The following is an 18,061-nucleotide window of genomic DNA, read 5'->3' on the forward strand; positions in this document are numbered from 1 at the left end:
AAGATCATACACCATGACCAAGTAGGATTTATCCCAGGAATGCAAGGATGGTACAATATCCGCAAATCAATAAACGTGATACATCACATAAACAAACTGAAAGAAAAAAACCACACGGTCATATCAATTGATGCAGAAAAAGCATTTGACAAAATTCAACACCCATTTTTGATAAAAACTCTCAGTAAGGCGGGAGTAGAAGGATCATACCTCAACATAATAAAAGCCATATATGACAGGCCCACAGCCAACATCATACTCAATGGACAAAAACTAACACCATTTCCCCTAAGAACAGGAACAAGACAGGGATGCCCCCTCTCACCACTCCTGTTCAACATAGTACTGGAAGTGTTAGCCATTGCAATTCGGCAAGAAGAAGAAATAAAAGGCATCCAAATTGGAAAAGAGGAAGTAAAACTGTCCTTATTTGCAGACGACATGATATTATATATACAAAACCCTAGAGACTCCATCAAAAAGCTACTAGACTTAATACATGAATTTGGCAATGTAGCAGGATACAAAATTAACCCCAAGAAATCTGAGGCATTTCTATACACCAATAGTGAACTTTCAGAAAGAGAGATTATAAAAACAATCCTGTTTACCATCACACCAAAAAAATTAAGCTACCTAGGAATAAACTTAACTAAAGAGGTAAAAGACCTCTACTCAGAAAACTACAGGACGTTGAAAAAAGATATAGAGGAAGACATAAACAGATGGAAGAACATACCGTGTTCATGCATTGGTAGAATCAACATCATTAAAATGTCCATACTACCCAAAGCAATCTATAAATTCAACGCACTTCCCATTAAAATACCAACGGCATACTTCAGAGATCTAGAACGAACTCTCCAAAAATTCATCTGGAATAAAAAAAGACCCCGAATAGCTGCAGCAATCCTGAAAAAGAACAAAGTAGGTGGGATCTCAATACCAGATATCAAGATGTATTACAAAGCCACTGTTCTCAAAACTGCCTGGTACTGGCACAAGAACAGGCATATAGATCAATGGAATAGAATAGAGACCCCAGAAATCGGCCTGAACCAATATGCTCAATTAATATTTGACAAAGGAGGCAAGAACATACAATGGAGCCAAGATAGTCTCTTCAATAAATGGTGTTGGGAAAATTGGACAGATATATGCAAGAAAATGAAACTAGACCACCAACTTACACCATACACAAAAATAAACTCAAAATGGATAAAGGACTTAAATGTACGACAGGAAACCATAAAAATTCTAGAAGAATCCAAAGGCAACAAAATCTCAGACATATGCCGAAGCAATTTCTTCACTGATACAGCTCCTAGGGCACTTGAAACTAAAGAAAAAATGAACAAATGGGACTACATCAAAATAAAAAGCTTCTGCACAGCAAAAGAAACCATCAACAAAACAATGAGAAAACCCACTGTGTGGGAAAACATATTTGCCAATGACATATCTGATAAGGGCCTAATCTCCAAAATTTATAGGGAACTCATACAACTTAACAAAAGGAAGATAAACAATCCAATCAAAAAATGGGCAAAGGACCTAAATAGACACCTTTCAAAAGAGGACATCCAGAAAGCCAAGAGACATATGAAAACATGCTCAAAGTCACTAATCATCCGAGAGATGCAAATCAAAACAGCAATGAGGTACCATCTCACACCTGTCAGACTGGCTATCATCAACAAATCAACAAACGACAAGTGCTGGAGAGGATGTGGAGAAAAAGGAACACTTGTGCACTGCTGGTGGGAATGCAGACTGGTGCAGCCACTATGGAAGACAGTATGGAGTTTCCTTAAAAAACTGAAAATGGAACTCTCATTTGACCCTGTGATCCCACTTCTAGGAATATATCCCAAGAAACCAGAAACACCAATCAGAAAGGATATATGCACCCCTATGTTCATAGCAGCACAATTCACCATAGCTAAGATCTGGAAACAGCCTAAGTGCCCATCAGTAGATGAATGGATTAGAAAACTGTGGTACATCTACACGATGGAATACTATGCTGCTGTAAAAAGGAAGGAACTCTTACCATTTGCAACGGCATGGATGGAACTGGAGAGCATTATGCTAAGTGAAATAAGCCAGTCAATAAAGGAAAAATACCACATGATCTCACTCATTCATGGACAATAGAGACCATTATAAACTTTTGAACAATAATAGATACAGAGGCAGAGCTGCCTCAAACAGATTGTCAAACTGCAGCGGGAAGGCCGGGGAGGGTTGGGGGGCAGGAGGTAGGGGGGTAAGAGATCAACTAAAGGACTTGTATGCATGCATATAAGCATAACCAATGGACATAAGACACTGGGGGATAGGGGAGGCTAGGGGACTGTCTAGGGCGGGGGGATAAAATGGATACATATGTAATACCCTTTGTAATACTTTAAGCAATAAAAAAATAAATAAATAAATAAATAAATAAAAGAAAAAAAAAAAAGAAAGGGAAAAGGGCCTATTGTGTTGGTAAACTGCATGCAATTTCGAAGGCAGGAAGGGCAGGCTGTGTGTGAAGGACCTGAAGTAAAAGCCAGATGACAAAGAGTTTTAATGTCAAAGAAGTTTGGACTTATCCTGTGAAAGAAGATTCAATAAAGACCTTTTGTGATTCACTTATATAAAGATCAAGAAAAGGCAAACAAAAGGTAAAGGAAGAGTGTTTAGGGATAGGACTGCAGATACCATCTGGGAAGAGACCGAAGCAGCCTTCTGCAGTGCTGGAAATGTTCATTACCTTGATCTGAGTGGTGGTTACTAGGGCGGGTACAGATGTTGAAATCCTCTAAGATATATGCTGCATATTGGTGCACTTTCCTGTATGTTTCTCCTCATAAAGGGAAAGAAGTATGGCGATGAAACCGTAGTTAGAAAACTCGCTCCTGGGAGCGGCCTGGGAGGTTGACTGAAGAACATCCAGGGCGGACATGCTGACGCCTTGAAGCGGCATGCCAGGAAAAAGGTGGTCAAGGCTTCAACTGGGAGGGAGGCAGCAACACAGTAAGATGGGCTTTGGGGAAATGAAACTGATCGGACTCTGTGAGTGTGATCACTGAGAGAGAAGGAGAAATCGGAGATGACTGATATCGTTCAAGGAGCTGGTGAAGACAAGAGAAGAAAGAGCAGCTCTAGAGAGATAAGTACTGAACATGCAAAGTCTGAGGTGCCTGTGAGTCATCCAGCTGTCCATCAGCAATAATTGCATACACTAACAATAGGCCAGACCATCCTCTAAGTATTATATATATATATATATATATATATATATATATATATATATATATTCATTTAACTGCACAAAGACCTTATGAGGTAGGCTCCATTATTGCCCCATTTTATTGGGGAAATTGATGCACAAAGAGGTTAAGTGATTTATCCAGGATCACATATAATAGGTGATGAAAAAAGGATTTAAATCCAGGCCATTTGACTCAAGATTTCATGCTCTTAAAGTGACCACTGAGATAACGGTGATGTATCTCCAACATAAAGGAAATAGTTGAAGCTCCAGGGATACCTAAGATCCCACAGGAAGAGAGTATACAAAAATACAAATACTAAAGCATGCTTCTCGGTGTTGGGGCAAGGATTAAATAAAATGACATGTATAAACCTCTTAGCAGTGCACAAGTCACAGAGTCAGCACTCAATTAATGAAACTATTATGGAAATTCTTCAACCAGACCGTATCATACAAAAGGGACTGAGTTAGAGTAAAAGCAGTTTAAGGGACATAACAACCAAATAGAGTACACGATTATAGGTTCAATGTTGGTATAGAAAAACAACAACAGCCCTAGAGGGTTTGGCTTAGTGGATAGAACGTCAGCCTGCAGACTGAATGGTCCCAAGTTCAATTCCAGTCAAAGGCACATGCCCAGGTTGCAGGCTCAATCCCCAGTAGGGGGCATGCAGGAGGCAACAAATCAATGATTCTCTCTCACGTTGATGTTTCTATCTCTCTCTTTCTCCCTTCCTGTCTGAAATCAATAAAAATATATTTAAGAAAAAACAAACTCAATAAGGACACTTGGAGGTCAATGGGAAATATGAAAAGTGGCTACAATATAAATTTACTAGACTGGAAAAGTGAAGATAATCAACACTAATAAAAGAGAAAAATGGTAATTGGCATACGAGCTACCCTTTTCATTGGCTAATCAGGGCTATATGCAAATTAACTGCCAACTAAGATTGGCATTTAACTGCCAACAAGATGGCGGTTAATTTGCATATGTAGGCACAATGCAGGGAGGCGAAAGGGAAAGCAGGAAGAAGCCCCCTGCCACTGACAGTGATCGGAAACCCAGGGGGGAGCTAAGAGCTGGGGGGCAGGGCAAAGGCGGCCCTGGGGCTGCCTTTGCCCTGCCCCCCAGCCATGATCCGAGAATCAGGTGCCTTTTTCCACCCTGGCCAGTGATAGCAGGGAGTAGGGGTGGAGCCAGCGATGGGAGCTGGGCACGGTCGAAGCTGGCAGTCCCAGGAGCTAGGGGTCCCTTGCCTGGGCCTAAAGCGGAGCCCACGATCGCGGGGCCGCTGCAGCTGCGGGTCCCCGCTGCCCGGGCTGGACGCCTCAGCCAGAGGCGTCAGGCCTGGGCAAGGGGCCGATCTTGCGATTGGAGGGTGATGGGGGTCAACGCCTGAGGGCTCCCAGTATGTGAGAGGGGGCAGGCTGGGCTGAGGGACACTCCCCCCGACACACACCCAGTGCACGAATTTCGTGCACTGGGCCCCTAGTTTTAAAATAAGACAGAATGAAAAACATTACGTATAGTATGATCAAGCTTTGGTAAATAAGAGAATACAAATGTGTACATAAATATGACTAAAGAAGAGGGTGTACTAAGATATGAGCAGTGACCACTGATCTCTAATTGTTGGAAAAGTGAAGCTTTTATTGTTTACTAGAAGCCCAGCGCACGAAATCGCGCGGCCCCGCCCACCCACATGCACCTCACCTCACACACAGCCTCCTGGTAACCAGTCTTTGGTCATTAAGGCGTCACGACCAATGGGTTTTTATTGCATTGGGTAGTCTACTACAATGCATAAATTAAAAATTTTAAAGTACTAATTTAAAATTGAAGATGAAGATAATTTTATATTTTGTAGTTTGAGCTCACAGACACAAAGAAAGCAGACTAAACCTCAAACCGTGTATAAGCTGGCTCCAGATGCCAAGCAAAGGACAGGGAAACCACCTCACTCAGGTTGGCAATGCAAAGGCTCAATAAAACACTCCTCCCTCAGTACCTTCTTTTGCCTCTTTTGTTCTAAGCAGCTGCCTTTCCAAATGATGGGAAAATTTACCCTGATTGCCTCCCTCTCATTTGTGTCATTCATTCTAAGAGAACAAGACACTGTGCTCCTCCCAGCATCCTCAGATAAAACCAGGGAAGCAGGCAGAAGTGAAGAGGCGGAGAAATACAGAATAATGCGTGCCCTGTTTCCATACTGCAGACAAAGCAACTTTCAGAGGCAAGAGGAAAAGTCTCACAGAGAAGTCTTCTTTGGGATTACACCAGCAGGAGAGATTCTCCTGGAAAAATTTTGAACTTAAAGTTTTTATCAAGGAAATGCTGCCCTCGTGGTACGTCCCAAAACTAATGCAAAGGGGCTAACTTTCATTTCTCTAAAATTTAAAGATGGAGTTAGGGAACAAAAGTAAAGGGGCGAGGGGAGGGCTCAGTGTGGGCAAAAGAAGTAAAGGAGAATACATTACTGCTGACCACGCTCCTATTGGCTAAACTAGAAAGATGCTACATCAGTTACCAATTCTTATTCATCTTCAAAATGGCCTCAGCATTCAGTATTTGCTGTGATACAATCAAAGATTAATGTTCCGCCCTGACTGGTTTGGCTCAGTGGATAGAGCGTCGGCCTGCAGACTGAAGGGTCCCGGGTTCGATTCCGGTCAAAGGCATGTACCTTGGCTGCAGGCACATCCCCAGTTAGGGGTTGTGCAGGAGGCAGCTGATCGATGTTTCTCTCTCATCCGTGTTTCTACCTCTCTATCCCTCTCCCTTCCTCTCTGTAAAAAATTAATAAAATATATTAAAAAAAAAAGATTAACGTTCCACCCTGGCCAATGTGGGTCAGTGAGTTGAGCAGTCCTGTGCACTGAAAGGTCACCGGTTCCATTCCTGGCTAGGGCACATACCCAGGTTTAGAGTTCAATCCTTGGTTGGGGTGCGTAAAGGAGGCAACCAATCAATGTTTCTTTCTCACATTGATGTTTTTCTCTCTTTCTCTTTCTCTCTCTCTCTCTCTCTGAAATCACTAAAAAAAAAAATACTTATTTTTAAAAAAGATTAAAGTTCCAGTACTCAGCACAGTACCTGGTATTGAACAGGTTCTGCTCAAACTTCCAGATCCAGTATAAGACATTTAAAGGTCTGTGTTCTCACTTTCACGCTGACCTTTAAAGATTTTCCTTAGAGATGGAAAGCAATTCCTGAGTATTAAAAAAATCTTTTAAAGTATCATACCTGTGCCAATTAACTTGCCTGGTAAGGGCTATAACAATCTATTCTCATCAGCACTGGTTGAAAACTTATGTGGACCACATCAATTACTCCGGGCTTTGGCATGCACAACCATCCATCCAAAACATGTGTGGCCCCAGGAGGCAGGTTATACTTCCATAGGCCTCATATCCTTAAAAAAAAAAAAAAAAAAAAAAAGGCAGTGCAAGATTGGGGTCCTGGATGCCGGACTCCCCAGCCACCATGCTGCCCTCTGACAGCGAGGTCCAGGCCCTCTCAGAAGCTGCTCCCATTCATTCTCCATCCGATCTTCTGCCCCTCCCCATCCACTCCATCACTGTTTTCACACTAGTATGGTGTTACCTTCTATCCTTACTTTCCTCACCTGACTCAGATTAGCAAAATCCAGGAATTAACATTTGGATACTGAAATGTCACTTACAGCCATATGCAGAATTAAGGCAAAATATCAGTTCTCCAGCTTCATATTCCAAAACTCTCTTAGAAATCTACACCTTACCAGAGAATTATATGTCATCTTTAAAACCACCATAAATTTCTAAAGAATAAAAACAAAACAAACAAATTCTACTGGGCCCCTAACTACACTAATACCTGGACTGTTACCTTCTAACTCCTCCAAGGCTCCAGTTTCTTCCTCGATTTCAATCCCTCTTCTATATTACATGTCACCTTCACTGGAGAGAAAAGATGGAACAATATTTCAAGCATTTTTCACATGCGTCCCTGTCATTCCAAATGTAAGTCTTCAAGATAACATTCAAGATCCTTCAGGATCTGGTCCTCTTATACAGCCTACTGTATCTCCCATGTATCTCCCTACTGTATCTTTCATTAACCTGCGGATACAATTAGGACAGCCTCATTCCTATCCCAGTTTCTATCCCACACAAGCCAACAACATCTCTGCCTCTGGGCCTTTGCTCATACGATTCCTAGTCACTTCTCACCCCCCTCCCCAAAGTGTCCTCAATTCTGAAGGTAGCATTGTGTGGAGGAAAGAGAACTGACTTAGGAATCAAAATACCTGAATTTTAGACATGGTTCTGACAATAACTAGTTGTGTGTGTACCTTTGAACAAGTCCTTTGCTCTCTGGGCTCAGTTTCCCCATCTATAAACAGAAAGACTGAACTAGATCATCTTAATAGTCCTGCCAGCTAAAAAAAAAAAAAAATTAATCTATGATTCCTATATGCTCAACAAATCCAATCTCTCCTTCAAAGTCTACAAGTCCTCCACAAATTTTCTCTAAGCACTCCAGGCCACACTAATCTAACCTTTCTCTGAACTCCTAGATCTGGAACCCAAAACAAATCATAAAGCATTTATTCAACTAAGATTTTCTGAGCATTTTCTTGGCCAAATATTATGGGAAAGCCTTGGTAATAAACATAAGGCCAAATAAGAGCCAGACATATCACCTGTATATCCCTTTCCTCTCCATTATTTTTGTCTAAGTGAAGTCATGTGAAACACGAATATCAGATGCAAATGATATCATTTATTCATTTGAAAAATATTTAAAGAAAACTTTCTACATACTGTTCTAAAAAGTAAAGACCCCAATAAACAGATGAACCAACTCCCTAACTTTCATGGAGTTTATTTGAGAAAGCAAACAGGAAAAACACACAAATATGTATATAATTTTAGCAACAAAAACAAAGCGAGGATTAAAGATTGACAAAGAACAGTTGTGCCGTTGAGGGGGTTCATTTGAGCTGACACCTGAATAAAGTGAGGGTAGAAATAGTCATCCCAGGTGCAGGGCGAAAACTCTGAGACAGAAGAGAGGACAAAAGTGGACAGCAGCTGGGAGGGTTAGAGGTTAGAGCACTTAAGGACTGGTAGTAAATTTGGATTCTAAGTATGATGGGTGGGATTCCATATGAGTGTAAAAGTAGGGGACAAATGTGAAACTTCGGTTGCTTATGTGGAGAAGAGGCTGTGAAGGGACAGGAGTAGAGGAGTCGGGACCAGTTAGGAGGCGAGAGAGAACCATTAAGAACTTAGCATCCAGTCTCCCCCATCCCTAGGTTCACATCCTGACTCTTCAGCTTATGAGCTGGATAATCTCAAGAAAGTTCATTTCTCTGTACTTCAGTTTCCACATGTTAAGTGAGGATAACAGTACATAAATCATAAATTTGTCTGGAAGATTAAACTAGTGCACTAAACCCCTTAAACGAGTCTGGCACAGAGCAAACACTCCATGAATGCTAGTACTTTGAAACCATGAGACCACCTAAGAGAAGTGCACAGAGAAAAGAAGGGGTCTGATGCTTGATCTCTGGGACACTCCAACATCTCCAAAGGCCTCCCTTCAACCCAAGATTTTACCATAAGCCTGCATTTCTCCTAAGCCTTGTCTGGGACCCCAAACCCCTGTATGTGACTCACAGTTGAAAGCTTGATAAAGTAATACCTGACGACAATTATATGTTCTAAGTTCCAGTTGTTGTTTGTTCACATACTTGTCTTGTATATCCATCACCATGCTCAGCCTAGAGTTAAACACACCCTCGGGTGTTCATGACACTCACTTGTGATTATGTCATGTAAATTTAAAAAAATAACAACAATGTAATGCACTATGATTTCTCTTTTAGAAAATCATCTTCTTCTTTATGGAATAATGTGGATTATAAGATATCCTCAGCACCTCCCCATCATCCAGCCACCAGGCCCATCTTGACAGACAGTCACACTGGCCAGAGCAGTTACACTAAAAGCCATTTTCCTTCTGACTTCCCAATCGTTATGCTTTGTGTATAAATTTTTCTGTCTCTCCTTTCCTGGAGATTTGTCTAAATACAAAAATCTTTCATATTTAGCAACATGTCACACTCAGTCCCCCAGCCCCAGCCCCCATAGCCCTAAAAGAATCTAGACAATGAAGCCATAATATTCCTAAAACAACAACAGCATAAAACTTGGGAAATAAGGGAAAGAAAATTGGCATAACCCAAATACATATCCAAAGGATCATCTAGGAGGGCTCCTTCCACCAGCATACAGAGGTCTCAGTGTCTTTAACTAGTTACTGTAAGTACTGATAAAATGACCTTGAGTGATAAGAGTTTCCAACAGAACAAAGGTCCCAGTCAATGAGGGGCAGGGCGGGAGGGGGAAGAGTTCTAACTTTTTCATTTCTTCACTCAATTTCCACAAAGCTATATGCCCTTTTATTTTTTGCTTCCCTGCCCCACCCACTCATCTCCCCACACCCCCAATCCTAGTGATGACAAACCACAGAAAACAATGCTGACCTACCAGGACCAGTCCTTGATGTGGCTTCAACCAAGCCTGAGCCTCATATCCTGAGATCTACCCCTAGCCCTCCAGGGACCAGGAACAGTGACAAATACATAGGAAGTATGTAGGCGACTTGAGTGTAGGCAGAACTGGACACGTGACGCTGCTCCCAAATTGGCTTTATTGCTCAGATCTAATCCTGGAATAGACAAAGGCTGCTAGATGCTATTTTACCAATACCTTTCAACAAAATTATTGCTTACTAACTCTGACCACTGATCTACTTATGGAGGTTTTAAAAATGGTCCATCTGAAATAAGGTATAAAGTGGCCTCTGTTCATCTCCCATGACTCCGCCATCACTTCCTGTATAAACACTTTGGTCCTAAATACTATTCTAATTCAAGGCAGTGACCTGTCAAATCACAGATGTGCAGAAAAATAGTAAAACAGAACCTTCACAACTAATATCTCTGATTAATTGGATAGTAAGGATTCAAATAAACACTTAAACCTTAAATCCTATTTTTCCATGTCCTCCCTAACCCCACAGCATGGAATATTCATTTAAAGTTGGGCTTTCTTCATCTCTAAGTCTCTGTGTACAGATTCTAGCATCCACCAAGAAGCTAAAAGCCTTATTCCCCCTTCCCCATGCTAGCACACAATTTTCAAGAGAAGCTGCATTTCCTTTGGCACTAGCGTTAGGATCACTCTGGCTTGTATAGAAGCCCTTTGGGTCTAAGCACCTAGAATCCAATCCATCTGTCCCTGGCTCAAGTGATAGGACCAGACTTTTGGAGAAAACTTCTCAAGGCATCCTTATTACTAATCATCGGCACCTTCTAATATAGGGCATATTATGTTAAACGGATGTCCTGGCAACAGTACATGTAATCTATCATAACTAAAAGGAAAAATAACTGACTGGGCCCTGTTCACTCACTAGAAAATGTATCAGGGATCATCTCAGCACTTGGGGCGATATAACCAGAGTGATGGATAAATAGCCACTTCCCAAAGCGGTGTGAATCAGGTGGTATTCAGCACCCATATCCCAAAATAATTTTCTATCTAATTTCTTAACATTACTCACTCACTGATTTGTCAAACACCTAATATTAAGCATGTTTACTAAAAAAAAATGAGAACAAATAGATGCTTGAAAGCGCTAGCCCAGTGCTTTTTCCACAGCAGATATTCAATAAATGCTGGAAGGAAGGAAGGAAGGAAGGAAGGAAGGAAGGAAGGAAGGAAGGAAGGAAGGAAGGAAGGAAGGAAGGAAGGAAGGAAGGAAGGAAAAAGAGGGAGGGGGAGGGAGAGGGAGAGGAGAAAAAGGAAGACCTGTTTGTTTAGCCAGAGGAAGGGAATAACAGCATAAATAACAGTAACACAGCCGAGCGCTTCCTTGGAGACTAGTGTCTGACAGAACATCCAGGACACTGGCTCCTTGATTAGAAGCACCTTCTACCCCACTCCAGTTAGCTGTGGGGAAGAGGAAGAATAGGGACAAAGGGAAACAATATCCACAAATATCTAGATTCAAACTTTACATCAAAGGCAGACAAAAGACCACCAATATTGACACTTCTCATCCAAAGTAGTTTCCAGAATACTGACAATCCAGGTATGTCTAACCAGCATATTCTATCCACAATGGCCCTTGATTGAAAGAGGTCCATTAAAAAGGATTTATGCCCTAACTGGTTTGGCTCAGTGGATAGAGCGTCGGCCTGCGGACTGAAAGGTCCCAGGTTCGATTCCGGTCAAGGGCACATCCCCAGTAGGAGGTGTGCAGGAAGCAGCTGATCGATGTTTCTAACTCTCTATCCCTCTCTCTTCCTCTCTGTAAAAAATCAATAAAATATATTTAAAAAATAAAAAGGATTTATTATTCTTATGCTATTAACAAACGGTTAAGCATACTATTTCTAGAATATTTCTTGGAGACCCTAAAGTCTAGTTTAAACAAATGATTCCCACACTTCTGAAAGGCCTTAATTGGGCTAGTCTGTTACTTTTAGTGCAATCTTGCAAAGACTGGATTCTTTTTAAGACCTTAAAAGATTTGGACAAAATTCTTTCAATGATAACTTTTTGAAAAAATCATCTCCAGAGTTTACAGTTCCTCAATTACTCCTACTGAATGGGGGGCGGGGGGAAAGAGAGACACATTTTATTTCCAAACTAGAGGCCCAATGCACAAAATTCATGCAAGGGGCTCAGCCCTCGCACCCCCCGCTGCCTCAGCCAGTCCTCACAGCGCCTTGCAGCCCCCTCGCAGCCTCAGCCGGCCCACGCAGCCCTGGCTTCATCTGGAAGGTCATCCGGATGGTCGTCCGGAATGTCATCCAGATGGTTGTTCTGCTGTTTGGTCTAATTAGCATATTAGCTCTTTATTATATAGGATGGTTCCTTTACATCTGAAAGCTCTAATTTGCCAGCATAACTGATATTGAGTTTCTGCATAAAACAAAACACAAAACAACAAGTATTATCATAGGTCTAAAAAGTAAGACATAAAGAAAAACAGAGAAAGCCCTTGTTTTTTTAGTCAGAGGAGGAAAAGAAAGCATGGGTATGGAAAAGGACAGTCTGTACATGTGGTGCAGCCATTGGGATCCAGGAAAGACAGTGGCTCACTCTGTGAACATCTGTGCATTGAAGAGAGATGGAGTAACAGTAAAGGTAAGAAATACTAAGAGAAAACTTGGGCTAACTACAAGGAGATAATCTGTGATCCTCAGTCTAGAAAGCTCAGAAAACGTTTCTTAGGCAGGTAGTGAAATCTCTTGAGACAGATTTAAGGATATTTGGAGGTGGAGTGGGTTAAAATAGTCAAATGGTTCTGCTATACTAGGAGATTACATCTGACTGTCAAAAGAATATACCAGGTTCTATTTTCTAAGCTACCTTTTTGCTATCTTAGAAAAGCTAAATCACTCCTTAATAAATTATAAAATTGACAAATGCTTACCAAATATAAAAACATTAACAACTGTGTGAGTAAGCAATGAGCCACAAATGCAACCAAACATCTCTGACATTTAAATAAGAGAATTGAGAAAGTCTCTTTTTGAGACCCCCCAACTCGCAAAACCTCAAGGGCATTCTCACTGGAACTCAGACTGAAAGATCACCAATGAGCTGGAGAGAGCCCTTGATGGCTTTCCTTTCTATAACTAGAAGCTACAGAAAAAACAAAATGTCTTTTAAGTGATACCACATTCAAAACAAGAGAAGGAACCAGGAGACTAATCCGAGCATGAACCCCATCTGGTCCTACGGGATTACACTGATCCAAAAGAACTAGAAAAATTGAGTTAAGAGAATCCTCCAACATCAAACTCCAGAAACTTCTAAAGAAATGGCAAAGCTGAAACTTTAACTCATATCTTTGGACTCTAAGTTCCCTACACTGAGAGGTCACATTCCTGAGAGGCTCAAAACCCAAACTGGGTCATCGTGACACATTTAAAGGTGCTGGTGAGAATTTCACATATCAAAGCACCATTCCATAGGGCAAGCTCTCCAGTTAGAGGCTCTTAAAGGTAAAATGGGTATGAAAACCAGTGGTCATATTTTGGTTTTGCATTTTTTTATTTTACAAAAAAAAATTGTTGACTAATGTTAATTAGAATAAAACTTCTCTAGCAAATGAACTTAATTTTTCTGCCTGTTCCTTTTTTGTGCAACTTCCTACTACCTGACATTCCTGGCCTAAGAACCAAGCCTTCAGAGTTCTGACAAGTTCAGAGGAAAAGGTTGCATAAGGAAGAGCAAGAAATCTGCATTGTATACAAAGTGAGAGACAATTCTAGCAGAATGGCTCCACCCACTGCTGCCCTTCCTGAGTCCATTATCTGTGGAGAATCAAAGGGCTTGGCTATAAACTTGGGTATTCAACTGGCTTGTAAGCGCCCTAGCTGTATATATGAACAACACAATGAACTGGTAAGAAATGTCGAGGGGTAGGAAGAGTTTTCTCATCTCTAAATCCTCGCTTTCATAGCCCTTCCAGATTCCCGCACAGTAACCCTCCAAAGGCATCCATCCTGTTGTTTCTCCATGACAAACAATGAAATAAATGTACTTTCTATCTCAATTATTAAGAAAGGTAATCTCAATTCATTTTTACCTTGCCAGTACCAAGTTTTTCTTTAATTTCGCATTTTTAAGAAACAAGGAAATTTGGAGAAGAAGGGAGCACCTCAATTTAAATCTTTAGGGCAGAGGCCCTGGTTTGGAGTTCAACTTTTCCACTTAGTAAAGGCTCTTAAGAAAATTGTAACATTGATCGTCCCAGGGACCCCTGGGTACTCATGAGAGAAAAGAACTTGCACCAAAGCATTGCGAAACATGTGGGGAACATAAAGGACAAACCACCAGTTGTGTGGCTCCATATACACATTCCATTTCAGTGTTCGCCTGGTCATACCCAGCTCTCTTTGCTGATCCCCAGTAGCCCTATGGTCAGTATGACTAGTTCTCAGCCCATGACCCAAGCTATTAAAGATCATAGGGCAGGAATTTAAACATCTAGATATCTTGGCTACATCCACTTTTTTTTAACCACCTGATTAGGAACTACATCTTACCTGTGATGAGTCAGTCTGTCACATTCCTGAATACAGGTGTCACATTAATCTTCTAAAAACACAGTTTTCCCCATCCCTCCTTCTCTCCAAAATCTTTAAAAGCTAGACAATGTGTGTAGGATAAAGTTCCAGAATTCAAGCTGACCACGGTCTGCTTCCACAGAACCTCCCATTACCCATTGTGGAAGGACAAGCTTTAGAGTCAGACAACGGGGGAGTTGGAATTCCAGCTCTACCACTTACTACTAGTGTGATCTTAAGCAGGTCACTTATCTTTCTAATCTCCTTTAAAACAAGAATTCCCTCTCTTTAAAACAAGAATAACAATGCCTACTTCACAACACTGAAAGATGAAAGGGAGAGCATGGCATGTGGCACAGAGTATATGCTCAGTAAGCTCCAACCCAAATGGTCTGTTCTCTCTTCTCTTGAAAACTCTCCCCAGCAACTCTCTGCTTGTTTCTAAACCACGCTTTGCTTCAAGGCCTAAAGGAAATTCATTCTCTTCTATGAAACCACCCTGGCTCATAAGTGTTTTCTCCTCTGAGCTTTTCTAAGCTGAAACTGTTATTTTTCTCTTTTGTGTCATTCTTCTTCTGAGTCCACAAACACAAGAGCAAATTTTTTACTAAATATCAAGCCAATCACAATCTAAGTGTGCAATAAAAAAAAATACTTTGGCCCTGGCCAGTTTTGCTCAGTCGGCCCTCGGGCCAGAATCATAAGTTTGATTCCCAGCACATAACTGGGCTGTGGGTTTGCCCCTTGCCTGCGGGAGGCACCTGATTGATGTGTCTTTCTCACATCGGTGTTTCTCTCTCTCCCCTTCCCTTCCACTCTCTCTAAAAATCAATGGAAAAAAATATCCTGGGGTGAGGATGAACACACACACACACACACACACACACACACACACACTCACACAATACTTTGAAGACAGCGTTGCCTCAGAGCTATCAAGGGTGCAGAAAGCCTGTACTTCACTCCATGCATTCAACCGGCCTTCTTGAGCTCTTGCTTTGCACTGTCCTTAGCTCAGCATGGAAGACAGACTATGAGCAATTTGGTCTCCATCTCTGATTAGCTTTCTGGAACCTAGATTATTTCTGATCCTTTAGAAACCCCTACTCCTGAAGAATCCCATCAATGAAGGGATTCACCTTCTGAGGATATGACTTGGAGAGAAACAAATAATGCAATCTTGGGTTTTAACCTTGTGGCCCTGTCCTAAGATAGCCAGCTGAAATGTGTGCATGTACAAGATAGCTCCAAACAGGCCTGGAGGTGGGATATGACCTCTTCACCCTTCCCAAGACCCTGCTGTCCAAACACAGAAACACCTGCGTGGGGATACAGGCAAAAGCTGGACTTTGGCAGCCACAAGGCAAATTCTCACTTAGTGAAGAAGTTGTTTTATTCAAGCAATATGAACCACGTTCATTTAAAGATCTCAGGAAATGCAATAATCTCTTTAGGAACACTTGAAAATGTTTAGTCTCTTGAACTCTACTAAATTATTAAATTCTTGGATAAGGTAGCATAAACGTTGGCTGAAGTGTGTTCCCTTAGACTTGGGTCACTTTTTTAAAAAAATATATCTTTAATACTTAGTACACTTAAGAAGAGGAGCAAAAAAGAAAAGGTAATCATTCCCAATAAACACAGTTTAATTTGTTTAGAGTATAAAGTTAATTTTCCTTTGTTTGAGTTCTGTGTGTGTGTGTGTGTGTGTGTGTGTGTGTGTGTGTGTGTGTGTGTTTTCTTTACGGAGCTTGCATTCAAGCTCCCACAGCCACTGCAGAGCAGCTTGGGCATGTCCAGGGGACAAGGCGGCTTGTCCACTCCCAGGGCCGCCCCGATTGTAGTCGTCTCTTGCACACCACACTCTGCACTTCCCCAAGCCCCTGTGTGGATGTTCCCCACCCCCAACCGCAGCCCCAGCAGGCGGGAAGGCAGAGCCAGCCCCGACCTCCCGGAGGGCAGTCCCCTCCAGCCCCACCAGCTCCTCTGTGCCTACAGAGGCCCCCCAGAGTCTGGGCGCCAGGATGCTAACACTCACAGAACTGGAACACCGCCGGGGGCAAGGAGTGGGAATAGCGGGAAACCGGCTGGGACCGCAGCGGCAGGCACGGCGGAGCCGGAACCGGCACCCTCTGGACCGCCACCCGCTTTGAGCAAGGGCACTGGGGCGAGCAGGCAACCTCCCTGCCGGCGGGGGGCCGAACGGACTTACCTCCGTGCTCCCCAGCCAGGCTGGGCGCTCGCGCCGATGGGGAGCTTGACTGGAGCCGCGCAGCCCGGAGGAGGAGCTGATCCCGGAGGGCGGGCGGCCGGCCGGCAGGCATCCGCGCCGCTGGGCTGCAGGGAGAATGGGAGGGATGGCAGATTTGAGTGGAGGGGGCGTGGAGGAGGTGTGCCTCCACCCAGACAGAGAGGGTGGGCTGCTGGAGCCAGGCGGAGGGGTGTGTTCCGAGGCTACAAGAAAAGCGCGCTGAGAGTGCGCGAGGGGCGGGCCGCATGGGAGGGTGGGGGGGGGACATAGGACTTGGGGAGATGGGGGCTGAGGGTGGGCAGGATAAGGAGCGGGTCCTCAAACTGAAGGGTCCTCACCTCGGCACCACCCAACTAAGAATTGTCTGGGTCTGGAGCAAAGCACAAGGGGGTCTAAAACTTTATGTCATTTTCTCATACACACGTGACCCCCTGTAGTCCAGATGGTTTCAATCACCGGAGGAAAAAAGCGGCTCTGCTGGTATGCATGAAAAGCCGGAGCTGAGAGTCTGGGAAAAGCTGCCTGGACCTGCCTCCAAGTAAACCGATGAGATCTTTCCGTTCTCCCAGTCCTCGGCCTGGGGGAGCCCTGCAAAACCCAGAGTCACTAAAAGCTCCATTTGGTTCTGCAGTGGGAGCACAGGAACTCTGAAAGCTCTGGGCTTCCGGGGAGTCTGGGCTGAAAGTTCCAGGGCGTTCTGAGAATTTGTTTTAAATACTCCATTCGCTCCCAACACCAAAAACTAGAAAAGGGTGTCATTAAATAATAAGCAATAAAATACCTCACAGCGGTAAGAGTCTGTGATTTATTAGTGGACTTCTGAAATAAAATTTTAACCCAAGATGACAGTCCACTCGGAAAAGAATAATACAAGTCCCTTAAAGTCTAAACTCATACATACTTAGTGGGATATTAGGAAGCCGTGTAACCCAAATTTCTTCTCCCATAAATCACTATAAATAGAACTTGATATTGAAATGCATGAAACTGACTTTCACAAACCTCTTACATTCTGAAGGAACAAATGTGTACGGACAGAAACGGGCCCTAAGGCCAGGAATGTTTAAAAGCCCAAGCCGAGTCCACTGTCACATACCCTAAGGCGGTGTTCACTCGGCTGCAGGGAAAGCATCAAAAATCAGGGGGCGCCCTAGCTGGTTTCGCTCAGTGGGTAGAGCTTCCGCCTGCGCACTGAAGGGTTCCGGGTTCAATTCCACAAGTACCTCGGTTGCAGGCTCATCCCAGGGTGCCTATGGAGGGCAACCAATCAATGTGTCTATCTCACATCCATGTTTCTCTCTCTCTGTTGCTTCCCCTCCCTTCCACTCTCTCTAAAAATCAATGGAAAAATATCCATGATTAAAAAAAAAAAAATCATGGGGAGTTTAAGATACATCCTGGAAATAA

General features: G+C 42.8%; 1 protein-coding gene across 5 annotated transcripts in view; it reads right to left on the reverse strand.

The window, feature by feature from the left end:
- DENND2B (DENN domain containing 2B) overlaps positions 1-18,061 on the reverse strand; it is a 176,135-nt gene that overhangs the window by 137,065 nt on the left and 21,009 nt on the right. For 2 of the 5 annotated variants that reach the window (XM_059708815.1, XM_059708811.1), the window contains exon 2: positions 16,616-16,740. The gene's annotated coding sequence lies outside the window, so the exon portion shown is untranslated. Of the gene's footprint in view, positions 1-16,441; positions 16,465-16,615; positions 16,775-18,061 lie in introns of those variants that run through there. The other 3 variants (XM_059708810.1, XM_059708817.1, XM_059708813.1) reach the window with 3 other exon arrangements.

Source organism: Myotis daubentonii, chromosome 9 (assembly GCF_963259705.1).
Source record: "Myotis daubentonii chromosome 9, mMyoDau2.1, whole genome shotgun sequence".
Classification (NCBI taxonomy): domain Eukaryota; kingdom Metazoa; phylum Chordata; class Mammalia; order Chiroptera; family Vespertilionidae; genus Myotis; species Myotis daubentonii.